Genomic DNA, 20,284 nt, shown 5'->3' with positions numbered 1-20,284 from the left:
TCTCAATGGTTATCCCATCCCTTGTATCCTCCCATTCTTCCCTCCCTCCCATTTTCCCATTATTCTCTTCCCCTATGACTGTTCCTGAGGGGAATTTCCTCCCCCTGTATATGCTCATAGGGTATCAAGTCTCTTCTTGGTAACCTGCTGTCCTTCCTCTGAGTGCCACCAGGCCTCCCCCTCCAGGGGACATGGTCAAATGTGAGGCACCAGAGTACGTGAGAAAGTCGTATCCCACTCTCCACTCAACTGTGGAGAATATTCTGACCATTGGCTAGATCTGGGTAGGGGTTTAAAGTTTACCGCCTGTATTGTCCTTGGCTGGTGCCTTAGTTTGAGCGGGACCCCTGGACCAAGATCCACCTGTCATAATGTTCTTGTAGGTTTCTACCCTCCCAAGTAAGATATTGTATTAAGAGGTTAGAGCTTTGAAAGGTGATCATTCATCAGGGAAGAGCACCCAGGAAAGGGATGAGTGGAGTGTCCTTATAAAACAACCACTAACTCTTGCCAGGTGAGGATACAGCAAGAAAATGCCGTCTTAGAGAAAGTAAGCCCTTACTAAACACTGCTAACACCTTGATTTTGGATTCCTCAGTCTCTAGAACTGTTAGAGACACATTTATGTGATTTATGTAGAAATTACTCAAAGGCCTTTTCACTATAATAGCCTGTGTATTTTAAGGCATGATCTCTGTGAAACTTCCTATATTTCAAACAAAAGCCAGCATGACAAAGATGGCCTTCATTTCATCTGCTAACTCTAATAATGTTTCCTTCTTCCCTGGCTTCCTTGGCTGATTAGTTGCTAAAACCTAAAGAATAAAACTTGATCAATTCTGCATGAGGAAGGTAGCAGTAGTGTGGACACAGAGCTCACTCCTAGCACCCAAACTTGCAAACTTCCATATCTCCTCTCCACCAGTCTCACTTTGCAACTTGTTCCTGGCTTCCCCAGATCTAGGAAGCTAGTTGAAACCCACAGCATTATCTAGTTACTTGTGACAGTAGTGAATGTGTGGCCCCCAAAAGGGGACCCACGTCTATTGCTCTGTGGACATGCTAAATCTGACCCCAATTATACCCTACCAACATTTCCAACCAATGGTAAAAGAAAACCCTGTAGAAACACAAACCAACAAGTGTGTGTGTGTATGTGTGTGTGTGTGTGTGTGTGTGTGTGTGTGTATGTATGTGCCAATAACAACTAAGTTATCACTTTAGTTATTCTTAAGGTGAAGAGGCTCTTTTTAGGGAGATTGGAAAGTCTTCAGTAAAGCTAGGAATGAGAGCTATTTTGACATTTGACATTTGACAATGCCAGCAATACGAAGCAGTAGGAGGAATGCATTGCCAACTAAACATTAACATATTTTTTCTAGTTTAGTGACAAATGTTTGTGAGTGGAAAACATCAAAATATGTGCTTGAATTACAGTACACAAGTCCTAATTTAATTTCAAACATTTAAATAAACTTGTTTTTGAATCGTAGGGAAAACAACTTTGTTCTGTAATCAACACCTAATATTCTACAATATTACAATAAGGCCTAAAGTCTAATGCCTTAAGTAAACTTTCTGTGATAAAAGCACAGAACAGAAATATTGACACATTCTTATTCTTTACTGAAGAGTACATGATCTCAAATCAGTTCCATTGGCATCCGGGTTTCTGTAGGTCTCTTTACATATTTATAATACTGCTAAAAGAATTGTTGGCAGTGTTTTACTGGATTTTTAACTTCATAGAGGAGAGGGAAAAGGATATGGGCGTTGAATCCTTTACTCAAACAACTTGTCTGGTCAACTGTTATTACATTTTTGTGCGTGCTTACGTGTTTGTGTTGAAAGGTCAGATTGTGCTCTAATTACTGCATCCTACCTATAAAAAAGGGAAACAAAAGCAAAAAAATAGAAGCATTGTCCTTCCCGAAGTATAAAAATTTCACTGTCCTACCATCTGGATCTTTTCTTCCTCTGGGACACTTGTAATTTTTCTTACATGGAATTTTACAAAAGAATCTTGACTTTATGGAGTATGCCCTAGACTCTGGCACCCACAAAAGAATAGTTGGAAAACAATGGTACTCTCGTAAAAAAGGAGCATTCTATTTATGGTTTTTATTCTTTGTGAGGCTGCTGGTCTTTACTATGGCTCATCTCATCCATATTCTTTCCTCCACACTGCACACCCTTAAAATCTACAGTCTTCTTCTTCAAGAATCCATTCTCCCTGAGTCTCTATCCCAACCTCATGACTGTCCTGGCCTCTGGCTTTTTTTCTTAATATTTCCCTATGGATGTGATTCTCAGCTCTGGCGCTAGCAAAAATCTTTCTACAGAAAACTTGTTTCTCCAACTCTACACCTCACCTGTGATGCTACCTTACAGTCACCTCAGAATCAAATTCCTTCCATTCTGAATCCATTTCCTCTTTAGCCTCCCACAACTGAAATCCTGGAAGAAGTTGTCTTTTTTTAATTATTTTATTTTTTTGAGGTTGTAATATAATTACATAATTTCTCCCCTCCCTTTCCTTCCTCCAAACTTTCCCAAACATTAGTGCTTGCTCTTCCAAAAATTCATGGCCCCTCTGTTTATTGTGACTGCATGTATATGTATCATATATATATATAATGTGTTAAATGTGTATATATTACTAAATATAATCTGTTCAGCCTGTATAATGTTACTTGTATATATATTTTCATGGTTGATTATTTGATATTGGATAACCAATTCATAGGTTCTTCCATGGGGGAGATAACTGCCATTCTCAGCATTTCTTCTTGCCTGTAGTTCTCTGGAGTTTTCTTTAATATTATGTCTCCTAGGAATGTCAGAATCTACGCCCATAAAGTGTCACCAGCATGACTGATTAAATGTGAGTTGAACAAGGACAACAACTATAGACATGCTAAAGTGGACAGGGGAAATCTCACAAAGCCTCAACCCTGTACAATTAAATTACCATTTTAATTCTTCCTTCATTTTGTTCTTTTAGTCAGACCGTATTCAAACCCTCTAGACTTAATTGCTTCTAACAACCACATAACTTAGAGGATGCTTCCCGCTCACCCACATCCCATCTAAACAATCTCATGGCAAATGTTTCATTTGTTAACATGTGCTAACACTGTCAGTTTCTCTGAACACTCCTTGCTCCAGTACATAAGACTCTCATAAATCACATCGGTCAATTCAGAATGGCCACTGTGCCTTAAACTAAACCTTCTTGTCCTGTCTGAGGTTAAGGAGATTGACTATTTGGGTAACATAATGTTATGTTCTCTTAAATCTTGTTTCTAAGTGGTAAAAGCCCAAAGGGAAATGCCACATCCACAGTATTATTTACAAGAGAGAATGGTGCATAAAGTTAATAATGAAAGTTAATATACTTTGTAAACGTAATGAAATAAGTTAAAGAATACCAAAACAAAGTGAAAACAAAAACAAAAACAATACATTTTATAACTAAACTTAAAATTCCAGCTTTGATCTTGTTCCCATGCTTCATTTGTAGCTATTTTTTTAAAGCAGCTCAATTTTGTTTACAATTCTAAGTTAATTTTGAGTTTTACTCTGTTTCTATTTTGCTGTGAGCGTAGATCTGGATTTCACAACATCAATGGCCACTTAACAGAGTTTCTTTAAAAGAGGAGGGGGGGCTCCACCCAGGAATTTAAGTTTTATTCCTTCTCAAGTCGCTGAGAGGCATTGAAGGCCAGATAGTATAGTTTTACAATCAAATTTAGTTGGTTAGGGGATAAGATCTTTTTAGATCAAAATAAAGAAGTTAAGTTATTAGAGTTGAGATAAGATAGATATTGAATTTCATTCAGAAATTTAGACCCAACAAGACAGGAAAGACGTTTACTTCAAGCTGGACAAATACAAATAGCCAAACCACTACAAATGTAACATTTATAGAACTCATGATTGTCACATGGTTCTCCCTACTGTATGTAGTTTGTTTTATACATGTGTAATAAAATAAATGTATTTAATTTAAAAACTTGTAATTAAAAAAAAAGAAAAAGAAAGAAGTACCAAATACTGGATTCCTGTAGAATAAATGTTTCATTTAAATTATTTATATTTATAATACAATATTTTCTAATTAAAGTAAAAAGGGGGTTCTACTCAAAATTCATGTCTACAGATCTTCCTGCTAGAAGAAATCTTTGAATTACTAGCTAGAGCAGATCTATGCAGCAACTACATATCCCACATCCTAGCTATATTTTTCTCTGAATCTATAAGCTAGATATAAAAAAATAGAGAGACAAGGCCTTCTGCTTCAACAGAATTTCCTCAAGATCCTCAAAATTATTACTACTTAATAATTTCACATTGTTAGTTTTTAAAAAGCAAATTAAAGCAAGATTACCAGTAAGCAGATAAAACACATTCACCAACATAAATATTTAAATTGTAAAAAGCTTTGAGAATCCCATAATAATAGCTTATGTGCATAATCCAAACTAGGTTGAGGCCAGCAAGCTCCAGGTCAGTGATACTCTGTATGTTAAATGAAGGAAAAAGCACTTAGGAGTGATTTGCATTACTCTGTGTGTGTGCGTGTGTGTATGATCAAAAGCAAGGAATATGAAATAAAACTTTATTGAAGACTATTCAACAAATTTGTGTTGTGTTTAGGGAAGTGTTTTTAATTGTAATTACATATAGAAATGAGTCCTAAAATCTCTTCATTATTCTACTTGAATGCTATAAATATCTTAATTTTTCCTTGGGGCAGGTTTTTTTTTTAAGTAAATCTAGATTTTATTGAATGAAATTTTAATCATTTCTACACATTTACTGGATCTAGGTTTGGTTTGTTCTTATTTTCTAAATTTGTGAGTTTCACATAAATGTGTGTCATTTGTACATGCTGTTTGGACTTCTTAAAATATAGGTGCTTGGAGCTATAATTTTTCACTTGGGATGACTTTTACTATATCCTAGAGGTTTTCCTTTACTTTCAGGAACTGTTTTATTTGTTGCTTGTTTTCTTCTTGATCCATTCACCATTTAGTAATGTATTGTTTAATCTCCATAAAAAATCTACCAGCCCTTATGCTTGGTTGGTCTTAGGATTCACAACATGCTCTACTAATCAGTGACATTTTAACACTCTACAAAGCCTGTTAAGAAGTGTGGTTTTTCAAATGCACATTTTAAACAATAAAAATATATTGTATATATATGTATATATTGTGTATATATATATATATAGAGAGAGAGAGAAATAAAAAAATGTGACAGAACTAGAAGAAGAAAATACCACTGCAGAAACCATTTATCCTAATTAGCTTTAACCATCAAGTTGCCCTAGCCTAGAGTCATCTGAGAACTTCAATAGAGAAATTTCCTAGATCAGACTGGACTGTGGACATATTTCTGGACACTGTCTTATCATAGGAAAGCTTTGCCCACCATGAGTGGCACCATTTCCTAGGCAGGAAGGCTAGTCAAATATGAGACAGTAAGTGAGCCAGCAAGCAGTTTTCCCTCATGGTTTCAGTTTCAATTTTCTGCTTAAATCTTGTCAGCCTCTGTGGACCCAGAATTAAGGCTGACTCCCTATAAATACAGGATCCTTGCACAATATGCATGATGACAGACTCCAGGCCCATCACTCTGGATCATATCAGCAGGTATATATCAATAGACCTGTGCTTCATTTCCAACCATATAGACCTAAGTACCAGCTCAGTGTTTCCAAATATTGTGGCAACTACCTGTATACCAAACTAGACAGCAATCTAGACTCTCTGAACAAGCTGACTGGTAAAAGGTATTTTCCCAGATAGAGGGATAAGGTATAGAAACAAGAATAGATCTTTATGTCTTCAAATGTGCAGATACAAACACATGGCCCAAAGGATCAAAAATAATCAGGCAAATATGCCATTGCCAAATAAACAAAGACAATGCTAGTGCATGATCATCTGATCTTGAATGCAAGTATATTAAATCTCTAATAAAAGACATATCGTAGAGGAATAGATTTTTCATGACTCAAATACACACTTAACACAAAAGACTCACTTAACATTTAATGGCATACATAAATTTAAAGTTAAAGGTTAAAAAGACATTGCCATAACACTAAGAATAACTATTTTATATGAGGTAAAATACATTTTAAGTAAAACCTTTACTTAAGGAATGTATGGATTGACATAGACAACTAATCCCAGCAACCATTAGATAGAGTCAGAAAGATTTCAATTTTGAGACAGCTTGAGATTGCATAGAAATTTCCGGTCCTACCTCAAAAAACAAAATAGGACCCATAAAAGAAGATGGAGAAGAGCATTGTATGAGATAAAGATGTCATGTTTGTAAGAAGATAAAACAATTTTACATATATATGTACACACACATATGTATATGAGAGAGAGAGAGAACATTCCATCCAACAATAGCAGAATACACAATACACATTTCTCCCAAGTGCAATGGAGAGATCACATGCTAAGCCACAAAACAAGACTTAAAAAATGGAACAAGATTGAAATCAGATGAATGACCACAATGGTATGAAACGAGAAATCAATAACAGAGGAATTTCAGAAAATTCAAAAATTCATGGAAATTAAGTAAAACTCTCCCAAATAACCAATGAGTCAACGAAGAACTTTAAAGGAAAATTTTAACATATCCTGTGAAAAAATAGAAATGGAGACACAAAATGGATGACACAGCAATATCCTTCCTAGGAAGGAAAACATCAGCAATAAATGCTTACTTCAAAAAGAAGAAAGGTCTCAAGTAAACATCCTAAGATTACACCTCAAGGAAATACAAAAAGAGCAAACAACTAAGTCCAAGAATAATATGGGGAAGGAAATAATGAAGATCAGATCAGAATAATTGAATAGAAACTGAAAAACAACAGGAAATATCTACAAAACCAAAAAATGGTTTTTGAGAAGATAAACAAAATTAACAGAACTTTACACAGACTACAAAAGAAACATAAAAAACTCAAATTAAATCTGAAATGGAAAAGGAAACATTAAAACTGATACAATGGAAGCAGAAGGGGTCTTGGGAAACTCTTGTAAACAATTTTTATAAACAAATTGAATATCCTAAACGATGGATACATTCCTAGACACATAAAACTTACTCTTGTTAATCATGAACATGTGGGAAATCTATACAAACCAATGACAAGGACATTAAATCCATTAAAAATCAAGAAAGATCAAATCCATTAAAGATCAAGAAAAGCCTAAGACTAAAAAGTATTAATGTTGAATTATATCAAACATTTAAAAACAATATCAATTCCTCTCATGCTATTCTAAAACCCTGAAGTGAGAGTAGTGCTTCAAAATTCATTAGCAACATTATCCCGAGACCAAATCAGGCAGGGTCACTAAAAATTGAAAAAAAAATTCAAGCCACTATCCCTGATGAACATAGACACAAAAGTTCTAATCAAAATACTAGGAAATTATCTCACCATCCCATTAAAACACAATCTACTATAGTTAAGTGGGATTAATTTCTAAAATACAATCTCTAATACAAGAACCAAAATCTATAAATATATGGAACAGTATCTCATACTTATGTATTAGAAGAATTAATATCACAAAAATGACTTATTGTCAAGAAGGAAAGATAGTCAAACATACAAATCTACAAATATGATAAAATGTTAATAAAACAAAAGACAACAATCACATGAACAATATTAATTATTGAAAAATTTTACATATATTATTGTTTTAAAAATTGCTCAACAAATTACATACAAAAGGAATGTGCCTCAGCATAAATTCCTCATTATAAACTCAACAGCTAACGTCATGTTCAAACTCAAAACTTGAAATCTTACATGAGAATAGTCAGAGCAACAAAGGGCAACTCATACTGTAAACAGAGAGAGAAGCACAGGCAAACATATAAAAGTTGATTGACTGATCAGATAGCTGAAAAGCATGGGAAACAGGAAAGACTATATAGAGCAAGGCAGGAAACAGCCCTCGGCTCCAACCACAGCATCATGGGAGGAAGGGGAGATTGGAGCCACATCTGCAACCAAAACTAGGAAATCCTGGTAGCAGCAGACTGGCAGACCTAGCGCCAAGATAAGCGCACAGTTCTTAACAGCCTTAAATGCCATCTGGAATTTTATAGAACAATGACCTCATTCTCCATATTCCAGAATACTGTCACTAGGTACTGCCTTAACAGATAGCCTACTCTGACACAGCAAATGGGAACTAAGAAATATAGAGTAATCCTTCGATCTCCTTACCATTTTAGAAATCTGAGTTAATTGGGCATCTATAATACCTTCCTCCTCAGAAGGACAATCCAGTGTCCTGTTTTCTAGGTGCTGGAGTTAGTGTGACTATTTTCATCCATGATACACATATGATGGCCAATTTACAATACACTCCATTTGAGTCAGTAGGAAGAATTGGAGGCAGAGTACAATTTATTTCACCTGAAGATACAACCACACAGTCTTATCTTTCAGAAAACAACTTTTAAATTCATGTTTTTATTCCCAGAACTCTGACTTCATTTGACTAGATGCCAGTAACACCGGTACATTGAGTAAATGGATTTGTTTGATAGAACATTCAACTTATTCTCTTATAGGGAGATGTTGGTAGGACACGTGTTACGATTCACTTTGTCACAGGTGCACATATTCCAATGACTTTTAAGTGCCCTACTGAAATAAAACATATGACTTTTTATATTGAAGTGTGTACTCAGTCATTCACAAGAACCTGGTCAGCCAAAACAGAGGCTAGAAGTCATGTGTTGGTCATGCTGCTTCACCCTTTCACTAGGTTTCCTTAAGAGATTGTGTTAAGCTCTTCTCTCTTGACCACACATCCCACTATTCCCAGCCTTCTAAGTTGGAAGTGTGTGTGTGTATAATATATATATATATATATATATATTTAAGTGATAAGCAATACTGTGCTCCTTCTCAAGGCTCTGGAGGTTAATCTGCCTCCTTGCCTTTAAGAAAAGCAAAGTCAAGGATCCAAGATGGCACCGGACACTATGCACTGTAACTGAACAGCAGAACGGCAGTGAGAGCAGAACAATTGACAGGCCTGCAGTGGACCCCAAAACCCCAAATGTCTATATTTCTCATCTGAGACAAAAGCCCACAGTGTGGGAAACTCACGGGTCCAACCCCAGGTCACCTGACTAAACCCCGGAAAAACTCCCCGGGTATTGCCCACATAGCATCAGCTTCAGGCCCTCAGGTACCTGGGCAGTGCAGCTCCAACTGCAGGCACCCAATCTCACTGAGCAAAACCCACTCTCACTGAGTGGAGACTTTCCAGGTACTGCATCGTACAGCCCTAACTTTGGACCCTCCCATGAAGCGGTTATCTTCTGGGAATGGGACACACAGCTCACTGCCAAGCAGCAGAGACTTTCAGGGTACTTCAGCCTCAGCCCTTCCCATAGAGGAATGAATACCTTCTGATATTCAAGCAGGAAGATCCAATCTTGAGCTCCCCAACTCAGAGAGCATGGTGTCTGGGCTCATTGACTGAGCACAGTACCTGGGCAGTGGGACCTCATCAACCTAGGAGAACAAAGCCAGTAGCAAGGCAGCCTACTGCAGGACTTCCCCTTACAAGAAGAGGGTCCCTGGACTCCTGAGGAGGCTACTTGGCCCTCAAGATCATAAAGCTGAGGAGAGCCTCAGACGAGTCCATGAAAATTACCTGTCAATATGAGACCATTCCCAACAATCTGAGGAGGGCACCTTCAGGAACATCCAGCTTCCTGCCCAAGGCTCTTCCTGCACACTCCCCTCCCAGAACTCCAACAGGCAACAGGATCTACAAAGCCAATACCATAGACAACCAGATGGCTAAAGGCCAGCATAAGAACAGAATCAACAAAAACCAGAGCAATATGGAATCTTCAGAACCCAGTTATCCTATGACAAGCATCTCTGTATCCCTTAACACAAGTGAAACACAAGAAAATGGCATTAAATCTATACTTATGAAAATGATAATGAAAGAAACAAAGAAAATCCTTAAAGAAATACAAGAAGGTACATACAAACAGTTTGAGGCCTTTAGAGAGGAAATGAATAAATCATTGTGAGAATCTCAGGAAAATACAAACAAATATGTGAAGGAATTGATCAAATCATATAAAGCAATAGAAGAAAATACAGAAAAAACTGGTGAAGGAAATCAATAAAATAGTTCAAGATATGAAGATGGAAATTATAAAGAAATCACAAACTGAGGAAATTCTGGAAAGAGGGAACTTAGGGAAGAAAACAGGAACTACAGAGGTATGTACTACCAACGGAATACAAGAGATAGAGCAAAGAACCCCAGGTATAAAAGACAAAATGGAAGAAAATGATGCATCAGTCAAAGAAAATGATAAAGCTAAAAAAATTCCTGACACAGAACATCCAAGAAATCAAGGAGGAAAAAAAAAAAAAAGAAATCAAGGACAGCATGAAGAGATGAAACCTAAGAATTATAGGAATCTAAAAAAGACGATTCCCATATCCAAGGCCCAGAAAATATTTTCAATAGAATCATAGGTGAAAATTTCCCAATCTCAAGAAAGACATGCCTATAAGCATAAAAGAGACCTACAGAACACCAAGTAGATTAGACCAGAAAAGAAAATCCTACCGCCACATAATAAAAAAAAATAAATATACAGAACAAAGAAAAATATTAAAATATGCAAGGGGAAAAGGGCCAAGTAGCATATAATGACAAACCTATCAGAATCACACCCTACTTCTCAGCAGAAACCATAAAAGCCAAAAAGGGCCTGGGTAGACATATTGCAAAACCTAAGAGACCACAGATGCCAGTCCAGACTACTATACCCAGCAAAACTTTCAATCACCATAGATGGAGAAAACAAGATATTCCACAATAGAACAAAATTTAAACAATAACTATGCTCAAACTCAGCACTATAGAAGATACTAGAAGCAGGATAGGATATCATACTAGAAGGAAAACTCCCATCCAAGGAGGTTAACTATACATACACACCAAAAAATGCAGGATATAAATAATTTCACTACAGTAAAACCAAAAACAGACAAGCATACAAACACAGTTCGACAACCAGCACCAAAATAAAAGGTTCTAACAGGCACTGGTCATTAATCTCTCTCAATACCAATGGTCTCAACTTTCCAATAAAAAAAAACACAGAATAACAAAATAGACTCATACACAGGACCCATCACTCTGTTGCATACAAGAAACACACCTCAGCCACAAAGATACACATTACCTGAGAATAAAGGGCTAAAAAAATTTTTTTTCTAAGCAAAAAGAAGCAAGAAGCAAGTTGGAGTATGCATTGTAATATCTGATAAAATAGACTTTCAAATAAAATTAATCAAAGAGATCAGTAAGGACACTTCACACTCATCAAGGGAAAATTCCACCAAGGTGACATTTCAATTCTGAACATCTATGCCCCAAATACAAGGCCACCAAAATTCATAAATGAAGCATTACTAAAGCTTAAATCAAACCCCACACAACAACTTCAACAACCCACTCTCACCAACTGAAATATCACTGAGACAAAAACTAAGCTGAGAAATAATGAAACTAACAAATGTCACAAATCAAATGGACCTAACAGACATCTACAGAACTTTTCACTCAAACACAAAAGAATATACCTGGAAAGTTGTTTTCTTGGAGGCTGTTAAATACAAAAAGCCAAAACACTAAGAATGTAACATTTATATAATTCATGATTGAGTCATGGTTCTTCTTGCTATAGGTAGTTTATTGTATATGTATGTAATAATATAAATGTATATTTTTAAATGTTTAATTGTTTAATAAAAAAGAAACTAAGAAAAAAAGAATATACCTTCTTCTCAGCACCTCAGGGACCTTCTCCAAAATTGACCATATAGTTGGGCACAAAGCAAGCCTCAACAGATACAAGAAAATTGAAATAATCCCTTGAATAGTATCAGACCACCATGAACTAAAGCTGAATTCAACAAAAAAAAAAAAAGCCTACACACACATGGAAACTGAACAATTCTCTACTCAATGACAACTGGGTCAGAAATGAAATAAGGAAAGAAATTAAAGACTTTCTAGAATTCAATGAAATGAAGGTGGAATATACCCAAACTTATGGGACATAATGAAAGAGGTTCTAAGAGGAAAGTGCCTTCATAAAGAAATTGGAAATATCTCATAGAAGAAACTTAACAGAACACCAGAAAGACCTAAAAAAAAACAGACACATCTAAGAGTAGTAGATAGCTGGAAATAATCAAACTCAGGGCTGAAATCAATAAATTAGAAACAAAGAAAACAATTCAAAGAATTAAGCAAACCAAGAGCTTGTTCTTTGAGAAAATCAACAAGATAGACAAACCCTTATCAATCTAAGCAAAAGACAAAGGGAGAGTATCTAAATCAACAAAATCAGAAATGAAGAGGGAGACATAATGACAGTTACCAAGGAAATCCAAAGAATCATTCAGTTTTACTTCAAAAGCCTATGTGCCACAAAACTTGAAAATATAAATGAAATGGACAATTTTCTTGATATATTTCACTTGCCAAGTTGAATCAGTTCAGGTAAACAAATAGTCCTATATCCCTTAAAGAAATAGAAGCAGTCATTAATTTAAAATAAAAGAGCATTACCAGATGGGTTCAGTTCAGCTCTTCAAGGAAGAACTAATACCAATACTCCTCAAACTATTCCACAAACTAGAACAGATCACTACCAAAAATTGTGAAGCCACAGGCACCTTGATACCTAAACCACACAGAGACTCAATGAAGAAAGAGAATTTCAGACCAATTTCCTTATGAACATTGATGCAAAAATACTCAATAAAAATGCAAACTGAATAGAAGAACACAACCACCATGACCAAGTAGGCTTCATCCCAGGCATGCAGGGGTGGTTCAAAAATACAGACTCCATCAGTTTAATCCACCATATAAACAAACTGAAAGAAAAAAACCACATGATCATCTCTTTGGATGCTGAAAAAGCATTTGACAAAATCCAACACCCCTTCATGTTAAAAGTCATGGAGAGATCAGGGATACATACATAAACATATAAAGGCAATATACAGCAAGCCTATAGCCAACAGCAATCTAAAGAGAAACTTAAATCAATTCCACAGAAATCAGAAACAAGACAAGGCTGTCTACTCTTTCCATATCTCTTCAACATAGTACTTGAAGTTCTAGCTAGAGCAATAAGACAACTAAAGGAGATCAATGGGATACAAATTGGAAAGGAAGAAGTCAAAGTATCACTATTTTCAGATGATATAATAGTATATATAAGTGACCTCAAAAATTCTACCAAGAAACTTCTCCAGCTGATAAACTCCTTCAGCAATGTGGCTGGATACAAAATCAACTCAAAAAACAAAAATAAAAACAGTAGCCCTCCTGTACACAAAAAGGAAATGGGCTGAGAAAGAAATTAGGGACTCAATATTTACAATAGCCACAAAAAGCTTATAAAGTAGCTTGGTGTAACTCTAACCAAGTAAGTGAATAGACTTGTATGAAAAAAAAAACCTTCAAGTTTCTGAAGAAAGAAATTGAAGAAGATATCAGAAGATGGAAAGATCTCCTATGCTTGTGGATCAGTAGGATTAACAAAGTAAAATGGCCATTTTACCAAAGGCAATCTATAGATTGAATGCAATTCCCATAAAAATGCCAAAACAATTCTTTACAGACCTTAAAAGAACAATTCTCAACTTCATATGGAAAAGCAAAAAAACTTCAAATAGCTAATCCTGTACAATAAAAGGTCTTCTGGAAGTATGTCCATCCCTGATCTCATACTGTACTATAGAGAAACAGTAATAGAAACTGCATGGTACTAGCATAGAAAAGGACAGATGGATCAATGGAATCAAACTGAAGACTCAGAAATAAACCACATACCTTGGACACTTGAGTTTTGAAAAAGAAGCCAAAACCATACATAGGTGAAAAGATAGCATCTTCAACAAATGGGGCTGGTCTAACTGGATGTCTACATGTAGAAAAATGCGAATAGACCCTTATTCATTAGCCTGCACAAAACTAAACTCCAAGTGGATTAAAGACTTCAACATAAAACCAGAGGCACTGAATCTGTTAGAAGAAAAAGTGAGGAAGAGCCTTGAACTCATTGGCACACAAGACAACTTCCTGAATAGAACACCAACAGCTCAGGCTCTAAGATAATGGAATCTTATGAAACTGAAAAGCCTCTGTAAGCCAAAGGAGACTATCAACAGAACAAAATGACAGCCTACAGATTAGGTAAAGTTCTTCACCAACCCTACATCTAAAAAGGGCTAATATCCAAGGTTGGAGGGATGACTCAGGTGTTAAAGAGTAAGCACACAACCAAAAATATAATGGCTAATATCCAAAATATATAAAGAAATCAAGCACCTCCAAAACAGATAACCCACTTAAAATGGGGTACAGAGCTAAACAGAATTCTCAAAAAAGGAATATCAAATGCCAAGAAATACCTAAAGAAATGCTCAACATCCTTAGTCATCAGGGAAATGCAAATCAAAGCAACTCTGAGATTCCATCTTATACTGATAGGCTAAGATAAAAAACTCAAGTGACAGCACATGTTGGCAAGGATCTAGAAAAAGGGAAACACTCCTCCATTGATGGTGGGACTGTAAACCTGTACAAACACTTTGGAAATCAATCTGGTGCTCTCTCAGAAAATAGGGACTAGTGTTTCCTCAAGACCCAGCTATACCACTTCTGAACACTCCTGAATGATGCTCTACCATACAACAAAGACATTTGCTTAATTATGTTCATTTCAACTTTATTCACAATAGCCAGAATCTGCAAACAACCTGGTTTTCCCTCAACTGATGAATGTACAAAGAAATTGTGGTACATTTACACAATGGACTACTACTCAGCTAGTAAAAACAAAGAAATCTTGAAATTTGCAGGCAAATGGATGGAACTATAAAAGGCCACCCTGAGTGAGGTAACCCAGACTCAGAAAATAATGCAAGGTACATATCACTTATAAGCAGATATCAGCCATATAATACAGGATACCCACTCTACAACCCACAGACCTAAAGAAGCTACATAACAGTGAGGACCCTAGGGAGGGTGCTTAATGCTCATTCGGAAGGGAAACTAGAATAGACAGTGGGAGTGATTGAGGACAAGGAACAGGACAGGAGCTTACCATAGTGGTCCTCTGAAAAACTCCACCTAGCAGTGGATTAAAGCAGATGCTAAGATTCACACCAAACTTTGGGGCAGAGTGCAAGGTGACTTAGGGAAGAGTTGAGGGATAGAAGGAACTGAAGGGGACAGGAACTCCACAAGGAGAACAACAGATCCAACAAACCTGGGCCCAGGGGGATCTACAGAGTCTGATGCACCAACCAAGGACCATGCATGGAGAGAGCCTGTGATCGATAGGCAGCACAGTCTCCATGTGAGCCCAATAATATGGGGAGTAGGGGTTGCCTCTGACATGTACCCTGTTGCCCACTCATTGATCACTTCCCCTGCACAGGGTGGCCATGCCAGACCACATAGAAAGAGAATGCCAGCAGCACTGATGAGACTTGATAGGCCAGGGTCAGATGGTAGGGGAGGAGAGCTACTCCTTTCTGAGGACTATGTGAAAGGGGGCAGGAGGAAGATGGAGGGAGGGCTGGACCAGGAGGAGATGGGGTAGGAGTCTACAATCAGGATATAAGGTGAATAAATTAAAACAAACAAACTTAATTTTTTTAAAAAATCAAGGTCACCTACAGAACTTGCACCGTGGCCTTCTTCACATTTAATGACATTGTATTATCAGGCCCAGTTCTTCTTATGCTACATCACTTTTGTTGTTGTTGTTGTTGTTGCTGTTGTTGTTGTTGTTTTGAGATAGGGTTTCTCTGTGTAGCCTTGGCTGTCCTAGACTCACTTTGTAGACCAGGCTGGCCTTGAACTCACAGAGATCTGCCTGACTCTGCCTATCTGAGTGCTGGGATTACCAGAGTGTGCCACCACAGCCAGCTGATACATAACATTTTTTGTTTTAATATTTATTTTGTGTCCATGAGTGCTCTATCTGCATGTACACCTACACACCAGAAGGGGACACTAGATCACATTATAGATGGTTATAAGCCACCATAATATATCACTCTTGTTCTCCTTCTTTTGTCACTTCCTTTTATAAAGACAGTACACTTACATTGGGCCTACCCATATAATCCATCGTAACCTCTCCATTTCAGGGCCAGCTTATGAAAAACCTTAATTTCATCTGTAATATGATTTCAAGTCCAGGAGCAGGATCTAAACATCCTATGGCAGCCATTTATATGCCTACCATGCTTCAGTCTCACTAAATCATCCCAAATGGCTCTGCATATCCGAGAGGAGTGAGACAAAGAAGGAAAAATATAGAACAAAAGGAAAAACATACATCTTAGTCCATCTTTCATTGCTGTAACAATGCCAAAGAGTGAGTGATTGATAAAGAAGTTTTACCAAAGCGGGGTGTACAATTGGAAGATGGAAGTGGGAAGAGTTCAAGACCAGTCTTGGATACACAGAAAATTGGAGGCCAGCCTTCATGAGATAATGAGATCTTATTAATAGATAAAGAAAGAAGGCAAGAAGTATAGGTGGATGGAAGGAAGGGAAGAAAGAAGGAAGGAAGAAGGAAGGAAGGGGAGAGGAGGAAGAGAGGAAAGAGCAGTAAAAGAAAGTATGTTTGATTTGCCAACATTTTCGTTTCTTTTATGTGTAAATGAAAAGTATCTAAAACACAGGAGTGTAAATTCTATTTGAAGGCTAGTGCAATTTTGAGGGGAAGAATTCTTTCTGAGTTAGGAGAATATTTGTCCCTGAAACAAAGATCACTCCTCAGAAAAATATAGATAATCTTAGCCTTTAATCTAGAAAAAAAAAAAAAGAAAGTATGTTTGTGTTTATCACACATTACTGGAAGTCCACATGTATACTGTTAGCATGTAGTGAAACCCTTCTTGCTGCATAGCATAGGAGGATATCTGATAGTAAGGCAGAGCAAGTTTGCTACCTCCACTCTCGACTGTTACTAACACAGCTGCTAATCCCGTCATGGAGCCCTCCACCTGATGACTTCATCCTCTCCTAATTCCTTCCCCCAAGTCTCCAAACACAATTAACATGTGAGTTCCATCATGAAATGTCCAACACGAACGTTGAGGGAAACATTCAAACCATTGGAGCACACTCACATCAATTTTATTTTCAGAGCATGAGAAATGAAACCCAGTCACAAACTCATGTTTAAGTGCTCATTTAGGTAGATATGTGATCAGTAACTACTCAGGGCCTGATATACACTAGTCATTTGATAAATGTTAAATAAATGGCTGGCTAGTATGTTTCTTCAATTTATTTTGATTCGATACGTAACACATTAAAATAGACACATTGATACCTGTATACAACATACAATACTTAAAACAGGTTAAATAAATCTTTCCCTTGAGAGTGTAAGTTTCTATGTTTGAATTTCCTAAGTTTTCAATACATTTTGAATTGCCGGTGCTCCAGGAAACAATCACTAACCTATCAATAAGATTGTCCATGTAAAGACATGAATAAAGGAAAAAGGGGGACTGAGTTGCTCAGAAGAGAAGGCGCCTCAGTAGGAGGAAGATAAAGAGAGCACCAACAGCTGCAAGAATAGTGCTCATCAGAGACCTGCTTTCATGCATGCACGTACTCCTTGTGTCAGACATTTAAAACATTACTTAATGTTCTATACATTAGCTTTACATACATACATACATAAAGCTTTAATGTATCCATTAGCCAAATATTCTACAGCAATATCCTCCCACATTGACAGCAGTTATACTGGAAGATTAAACAATGCCCATTTAGATGCTTATACTTACAGCTCCAACTCTGTGCAATTCCACTTTTGCCTAGACTGATTTTCCCCACACTTTGAGACCAAACCCATGACTTTGTGCAGTCTAGGCAAGACATTCGTTTGGTCCATGTCCATAACCCACCAGCACATACCTGTCTTTCCAACTTAAACAATTTAGCTTTTCTACAGTATTCATACTGTCTCATGAGATGTTAGTCACTTAATCAAGGTCTAGAAACCTTTATGCAAATTCAAAATTTTGTTGTGCGTGCATGCGTGCGTGTGTGTGTGTGTGTGTGTGTGTGTGTGTGTGTGTGTGTGTGTGTGTGTGTGTGACATGTATGTGCTCAGGTGCTCATGGAGGCCATAAGATGGCATTGAATGTCAAAGAACTGGAGTTACAGGAGGTTGTGAACTACCCATCATGGATGCTGGGAACCAAACATGGGTTCTCCGGAATAACAGCACACACTATTAGTCATTAGACCACCTCTCCAGCTCCATGTTCCATCCCTTCATGCTAATTCATTTGTCAGTGATAAGGGATTTTTTTGCTCATGTCATCATTCCTGATGTGGTGTGATCATTTCAGAAGTTGGAGGTTGGAGTATTATCTGCAAAAACTTACTGAAATTCTGATGGACAGCATGGCAGATGTAAGATGGTGTATGACTCTGTTGTTTTACGCACATATGTATGACATCCTCCTACTGTTCCAGGGGGAGGAAACACCTTAACTGGGGTTTAGGGCCATAGTCAGCAAATTGTTGTTTGTTCTCTTATTGTGTTGAAATTTCACAATTAAATCTATGCCCATTATCTTTAAAACAGCCTTTCATTATGGACCATGGTAATGTCTGGCCACTGTCATGTCTACCAGGCACATATGTTTCCATTGGGCTGTGCTTGGAGCTTTCAAAATGTTAAAGCTACTTGGAGGTCTACAGTGAAGAAAATGAACAAGTCATGTTTCTCATTGCTGTTACCAAATTCTGTCAATGGGCAACTTAAAGGAGAGGAAGCTTATTTGGGCTGGCAGCAAGAGGATACAGTGTATCTTGGCAGATAAGTCTTAGGAGAAGTGGTGCCTGTCTATGGCATCAAGAGCATGAAGCTGCTTGCTCACATCTCAGCAAAGCAAGGAGCAGAGATGGAATAGGCTCTTGAGGCTGGCTATCAAACCTCAAGTCCCACTCTCCAGCTTACCCACTTATTTATACAGCTGAGTTCTACCCCCTAAATGTTCTATAGCCTCCCCAGATAGCATGACCTGGGGGACAAATGTTAACATACATGAGCTTGGATGGGGGACATTTTACACTTGAAGCATAGCAGAAAGAATTGAAGTTCTCATTTTTTTTTACACTCTGTCAAATGGGGTGCCAGCTTAGGGACATGGCTAAACAACATACTGTAGTGTCTTCCAAACAAGTCCTCCTCTTACACTCTGAGACTGTAATTGAATGTCCTCAGTCTCCTCCAGGCAGAATTCATTCTTTCCAAGTACTTCCTTTCGTCCCTTGTATAAGAGCATTTGTATGCCAGGATCCAGCTAAAGTCCAGTCATGGACACAATTTACACTCATAATGGGACCTCTTGGTATAAGTTGACCATTAGGTCTTTCTCACATACTAAGAGTGAACAATTGTTTGTCTGTAACAAAAAAGAACTATGTTTTTCAATACAACAAATGCAGTTAAGCTCTCAGCTCTGTTAACACATAGATCCTCACTCTTGATAATGCCAATACTTATTTTTTTTTTTTAGCCATTTACAGGAATTTCTCAGAGACTAAAGGGGCCCTAGCAAAAAACACACCATCTTGAGATAACGTGATGACACATGATTTTAATTCCAGCATTTGGGGAGCTGAGGCAGTAAAATTCTCATTTTAAGGCTAGCTGGAAGTGGATAGTTCAAGAACAGCCTTGTCTATAGTAGCACTCTGTTTGAAAAAACAAACGCAGAAAAATAACCAAAAAAAGCTATCTCAGTTATTTTAAGGTAGATGGAGAATTTTTCGAAATAGAGATTCTTGGAGGAGGGGGAACAATGAAATAAGTAAAAGAAGGATAATTTTATCAAAGAACACGGGTACATGGTGTGTGTGTGTGTGTGTGTGTGTGTGTGTGTGTGCGTGTGCGTGTGTGTGTGTGTGTTAAAGTTTTGCAAACTGTTGCTGTGCTGTGAACTTTGGGACCAAGTGTCCTGGATTATCATGCTGAGTTGTCATTGTACTGGAATTAACAACCATATTGATTTAGAAACATTAATGCTATTTTCCCATTTGTACAGAGATAATGTTTAACATATAAGGTCTTTTTCTACATGGGTGTGGTAACTAACAAAGTA

The sequence above is a fragment of the Acomys russatus genome, chromosome X (genome assembly GCF_903995435.1).
Source record: "Acomys russatus chromosome X, mAcoRus1.1, whole genome shotgun sequence".
Lineage (NCBI taxonomy): Eukaryota > Metazoa > Chordata > Mammalia > Rodentia > Muridae > Acomys > Acomys russatus.
Note: the sequence above shows the minus strand (reverse complement) of the source record.